This window comes from Monodelphis domestica, chromosome 3, assembly GCF_027887165.1.
Source record: "Monodelphis domestica isolate mMonDom1 chromosome 3, mMonDom1.pri, whole genome shotgun sequence".
NCBI lineage: Eukaryota > Metazoa > Chordata > Mammalia > Didelphimorphia > Didelphidae > Monodelphis > Monodelphis domestica.
In genome coordinates this window covers 425,592,384-425,598,661 of record NC_077229.1, presented here as the reverse complement: position 1 = coordinate 425,598,661, position 6,278 = coordinate 425,592,384, and the positions used below count along the sequence as shown (strand labels likewise).

Here is a 6,278-nt window from a genome sequence, read left to right as displayed (position 1 = left end):
CCCCATTGATTCCCTATTAGACCAAGTTTCCATTAAATTGATTCAATTGACTTGGACAACAAACAAGAGTGGGGGCAGTGCATATAAAGATTTTCTCCAATGGGCTTCTCTTATAACATATTGCCTCCTAGCTAATTTTCTCCAGCATCATTCCCATTAATGCAGTAATTTAAATCAGTTTTTTTTCCAAATTATAGTCATTCTTGAAGGCACAGAGAACCTGACCCTTATGGGATAAGAAGTAAATCAATTCATTTAAAAAGGAAAGAACCTCCATAGGATACCTGGGCATTTCTTAACTAAACTTAGAGGTTGACAAGAGGTATATTTACTTTATATTACATCAAAAGGTTTCTATATTACTTTGATGGAATGCTGCTCCATCAGTTTCCATAGCTTCTAGGAGCCTGACAAAAACCTGACCAGATGGAAGCAAGGAAGGTACCAACAAAATCTGGCCACAAAGAGAGGAAATCTGTGGGTAGGAGAGCTGGTAGCTCCAGGCAAGCCACCTCTCACTCCAGGTTACCATGGCCACCAGCAGTGACTAAATAGACCTTCCTTTCTCCATTATCCCTGAGAGCAAAGGAAGCTGAAATTAACAGCAAGGAGCTCCAGGCTGGTGAAATCAATACTCACACACAAAAGTATCTTCCATTAGGTATCACTAAGGATGGGTGCCAGCCAGGGACTCACCCTGCTCCAAGACAGTCCTACCAGGCTAGTGCAGCATTTTCACAGATTTGTTTATGAAGATTCCACATGGACATATCTCTCACATCACTGATAATTGCTTCAAAGTTGAATTTTTTAGCATTATCACAGCTCACTTATGTAGAAGAGCAGGCAAGGAAGGTGCCCAGAGAGAAAAGCAAAGCAGAACATGGCATCTCTTTGCCTGTGATCTAGAACATAGCAGTAGATCCCTTTCCTTCCAAATGAAAGAAGTTTCTCCCCTATGAATTCATCTGTCTACCCATTCAGCAACTGGTAAGCATCATATGCTAGTGAATGTAGTACAAATCAAGAATTATAATAAAGGGATTTTGGAAATTGCCTGAACTTATAAAAAGAAAATTAGAAAGAGGAGGAAGGAAGCAGACACTGTTCTACAAGGTGTTAGTGTATTGGTAGAGTTCCCTGTGCCATTGAAGGAAGTGAAGGCTCTAGTTACTTTCCCATACCTCCCCCAGACAAAAAATCAGTACATGAAAAGTGGTTCAAATAAAAATGTTGTGGGAATTCAAAGGAGGAAGAACTCACTTATGGTTGAGAAGATCAAAGAAGACTTCATGTGAAAACTGGCATCTAAACTGAACCTTGAAAGATAAGTAGAGACAGTTATACTTTAACTCTCCATATATGACATTTCAGAAAGAGTGTCCTAGGTTGGGATTGTTGGTATCTAGCTGAGATGCCTCAGAAACCCAGGAACTGGTAAGAGCCTGAGTGGGGAGACAAAGCTAAGGTGGGAAGGGAGGAATCCTGAGAAGCCCAAGAGAATTGGGATGTCAAAAAGGGAGTGCTGAGAATATAGGAATTCAGTTGAATTAAATCAGTGTTTAAGTACAAACGCCCCCCTTTCCCCCCCCATCCATTGATTCAGTAACTATTGATTCAGTTACCCAAGGTTAACCATGGGGGAAAGTATAAAAATTGGAAAAACTGGAAAATTCCAGAAAATAAAAAAATAGTTCACAAGTTTCAAACCATTGGCCAAGTGAATACAAGTTGTAACATAGTGAAGTGCACTAGCCCAGAGCATTAATCATGTTATTTTGTCCCTAAACCTATACTCCCTTGCGAAACTTTCCACCAATCAGCCTCCATTGTTCTCACTTACCACGTTACCAAAATTGTTGTACCCATACCACAGAGCTTTTGTTGAAGAAAGCCCTTATTTATTGTAATAATGGCCCCAAGAGTGCAAAAGGAGTGGTACTAGTAGTGCAGTTGTTCACAATAACATCCTCCTTGACCTCTCTACCACTTTAAATACTATCACTCTCTTCTCCTTGACACTGTCTTCTCCATAGGTTTCCATGACACCATTCTCTCCCAGCTTTCCTTCTAACAATTAAGCTGCTACTTTTCAGTAGTTGTTGGGTTTTTGTTCAAGCCACATCCACTAACCAAGAATATCCCAAAAGACTTTGTCCTGGGAAGAAAAGAAAGAAGGAATGGAAGATGATATGTTTGACACCTACTATATGCTAAGAACTCTAAAAATATTATTGCATTATAGCACCTATCTGTAAAATAGACATTATTAAAATATATTCCCATTGTACAGTTGAGGAAACTGAGATAGACATGAGTTAAGTGATTTTGTCCAGAGTCATAGAGCTAGTAAGCATATAAGGCTAGGATTTTAACTTCATTTCTTCCTGACTCCAGGCCCAGTCAGCTATCTACACTGCACAACTGCTGTTGGGTTCTCATTTGTTCTCTACATACATTGCTTTTTTTTTTTTCACTTGGTGATCTCATCTGTTCCCATTTATTCAATTATCATCTCTTTGCTGATGATTCCCAAAGTTATTTATACTCTCTGTTGACCTCTTACCTCATATCTCATATGCCTATTAGACATATTGAACTGGATGATTTGTATACAAATCAAACTCAAAGAGTTCAAAATTGAACTCATCTTTTCCCCAAAACCCTCTTCCTAGCTTTCCTATTATTTTCAAGGGTACAGCCATCTTTCTAGTCCTCTAGACTCCCAACCTAAGGAAATCATCCACAGTTCCTAATTCTCAAACCCCCAAATTCAATCCATTACCAAGGCCAGTTGATTTTATCTTCATAATATTTCTTAAAGATTTCCCTTTCTTTCTTCACATTACCACCACCCTAATGCAGGCCCTTATCACCTCAGGCCTGGACTATTCCAAGAGCCTACTGGTTGGGCTCTCTATCCCACTCTGGTCTATTCTACATTCAGCTGTCAAAGGAAATTTCCTAAACTGGATCTCTATGTCACTCACAGATAAAGACATATTCCCAGTAACCTCCAGTGTCTTCCTATCACCTCCAGAATAAAATATAACATCTTCTGTTTGTCATTTAAAGCCTTCCATAACCTACCCCACACACATATCTTTCTAGTCTTTTTACACCTCTCTCTTTGTAATCCAGTGACACTGGTCTCCTTGTTGTTCCATGAACAATCCCATCTTCACATTCCCAACATTTTTGTTGGACGATTTCCCTGATGAACACCCTCCCTTCTCATCTCCATGTCCAAGCTTCCCTGGCCACCTTCAGGTCCCAGGTATAATCCTACCTTCTAAAGGAAGCCTTTCCCAATCCTCTTTAATTCTAGTGCCTTCCTTCTATTAATATTTCCAACTTGTCTTGCATCTAACCTGTTTGTATTTGCATTTCCATTAGATTATGAGTATATTGCAAGCAAGTACTATCTTTTGCCTTTTTTGTGTGCCCAATGCTTAGCACAGTACCTGACACATAGTAGGTAAATAACAAATGTTTATTGTCTGCCCCAAAGGCAAAGGAGAAAGTGTGTTAAGGCTGGCTTATGCATTTTGCTACAACTTATTAAAGCCCCAAAATGAGGATAGACTAATTATATGTATATTTATAAATTTGTGTATATATGTGTATGTATGTGTGTATTTGTATACATGTATTATATACCTAATCAAATTAGACAGATAGATGAAAGAAACAAAAGGAAAGAAAGAAAGAAAGAAAGAAAGAAAGAAAGAAAGAAAGAAAGAAAGAAAGAAAGAAAGACAGAAAGAAAGACAGAAAGAAAGACAGAAAAAGAAGGAAAGAAGGAAAGAAAGAAAGAAAGAAAGAAAGAAAGAAAGAAAGAAAGACAGAAAAAGAAGGAAAGAAGGAAAGAAGGAAAGAAAGAAAGAAAGAAAGAAAGAAAGAAAGAAAGAAAGAAAGAAAGAAAGAAAGAAAGAAAGAAAGAAAGAAAGAAAGAAAGAAAGAAAGAAAGAAAGAAAGAAAGAAAGAAAGAAAGAAAGAAAGAAAGAAAGAAAGAAAGAAAGAAGGAAAGAAGGAAAGAAAGAAAGAAAGAAGGAAAGAAGGAAAGAAGGAAGGAAAGAAGGAAAGAAAGAAAGAAAGAAAGAAAGAAAGAAAGAAAGAAAGAAAGAAAGAAAGAAAGAAAGAAAGAAAGAAAGAAAGAAAGAAAGAAAGAAAGAAAGAAAGATAGATCACACTCTACCATTATTTATGAAAAGAATCATTTTTTTATAGCCTGAGTTTTTTCATGGCCTCTTTTCACTTGCAGAAATAGCATTGAAAGGCACCAGTGACTATGATCTTCAATGCGGATACAGAAGGAATGAATCCTGGGCTCCACTTTCTCTATTTGTCCCAAAGGAAGCAGCTATATCTGGGTGGAGGTTCACAATGGTTGAGTGGAAAGAACTCTGGATTTTGCTGGAGTAAGAGTCCCTGCATTGGCATCCCAGTTCTGTCACTTATGAATCTCTCTGGATCTAACTGGCCTACTTGCTATTTCTCCTCTGTCATAATGAGAGGCATAGATTAGATAAAAGATCTCATCCTGCTCTAAATTTATTGTCCTAGGAGAGGAGGATAGGTAAAAGTTCTCTCTCTGAATTGCTTCCCATAGGACTGTGAATGACTTTCTTCATTGGAAGAGTACTTTTTTTTCTTAAATAACGAGATTTAAACCAAGCAAAACAAATATGGTTATCTGGAAACTGGCTAGAGGGGGATGTTAAAGGGAAGGAAAAGGAGAGAAAACCATGAATAGAATCAAAGGACAGCAAAAACAGGAAGGACCCTAGGTTTCTGGGGAACCTGAGAACAACTCCCATACTTGAGAGTGGAAGGTATGCTTCTAACTATGCATCCAAAAGTGACCATTAGGACCTAGCTGCTGCCAACTTAATTGTTTTTAATCTCTGAAATGGAAAAAGAAAGAAAGGGCTAAGTCTTCCTACCTTGCACTTCTAAGTCTAAAAGACTAAGAATGAAGACAGAGTAAGAATCAGTTACAAAAAAGGGCAAGGTGATTTGTTTAGCAGGTAATACCTTATGTAAATGAAGATAGCATGAATAGGATAGGGGGCAGTGAGGTGACAAAGGGGATAGTTTGCCAGGTGTGGAGTCAGGAAGACACCCTCCTGAGTTCAAATCTGGCATCAATCTCTTACTAGTTGTGAGACCCTGGGAAACTAAGATAGACAGGGTTAAGTGACTTGACCAGGAACCACATAGTTAGCAAGTGTCTGAGGCTGAATTTGAACACATGAAGATGAGTCTTCCAGATTCCAAGCCCAGTGGTTTATCTGCTGCACCACCTAGCTACTCCAGATAGTGCTAGAGAATAGCTCAGTTGCATATGAGAGGCCAATAGAGACAATAAACTTGACCCCTGAGCCTGCCTCAGTACCTTTTTATTTAGTTATTTGTCTACACAGAAAAACAAGAATTTAGGAAATGTACTCAGTGAGGTTGTCACTAAGGAAACCTAGCTTTGAACCAAGAACCATCAAACCGGAGAAGCTATTCTTCTTTTGCCTTCATCCTGTTTTGACTTCATCCTGAGAGGAGAAAACCCTTATTAGAACTGAAAAGGACTTTGCTAATCTTAGACTAAAGTTCTTTATCCTTTCTGAACAGGAACAGTAATCCTCCAGCCAGCCCAAAGAGCTCAGTAACACCGAACTAAGCAAGTCTGAGGCCAGAACTGGTAGAGGCCACAGGTGTCCATTGAAGGGTGTCCAAGCTTGACCCATCTAACATAAATTGCATGCCTTGTGAGGAATCATTTCAGCAACAGAGCAACGTGCTTGGTCTAGATCAACTTCTCCAGCAGAAATTCTACATGTCTTGTGAAAAGCAAACCCAGCTGAGCCACCTGTCCAGATGAAATGCCATCCCCTGTGGGGAACCAACATAGAACTCTAGCAGCTGACGCACCATCTGGTCCTAGCCTCAATATCAGTGAACTTCATGAGACCTCTCAAGTGAGAAAAATGACATCAGTGCTCAAAAGTATTGATCCATGTGATCTGTGGGCCTCAAAACCATTGTACTTTAAAGTTTGTACCTAATCTCCTGCATAGACTCAGTGTATAATTGATAGGAGGGTACACCATATCTTTTTCAAGGGAGGAAAGAGATGCTTTGTTACTACTATCCTTGCTATCCATTGGAATAAGAGTCTACAGGCTGATTATTAAGAAGGAACATGCTAGTTACCCACAGAGTTAGCCTTGGAACCAAAGATAGCAGTTTCCCTAAAATATATGCGTCTATGCCTCCCATAG

At 38.9% G+C, this 6,278-nt stretch overlaps 1 long non-coding RNA gene across 1 annotated transcript; it reads left to right on the top strand.

Moving 5' to 3' along the window:
• The first annotated feature begins 495 nt into the window (after positions 1-495).
• On the top strand, positions 496-6,069 carry LOC103095103 (uncharacterized). Its single transcript, XR_463966.3, has 3 exons — positions 496-990; positions 4,265-4,421; positions 5,629-6,069. It is a non-coding gene; the product is annotated as an uncharacterized LOC103095103 (long non-coding RNA).
• Positions 6,070-6,278: the final 209 nt, after the last annotated feature.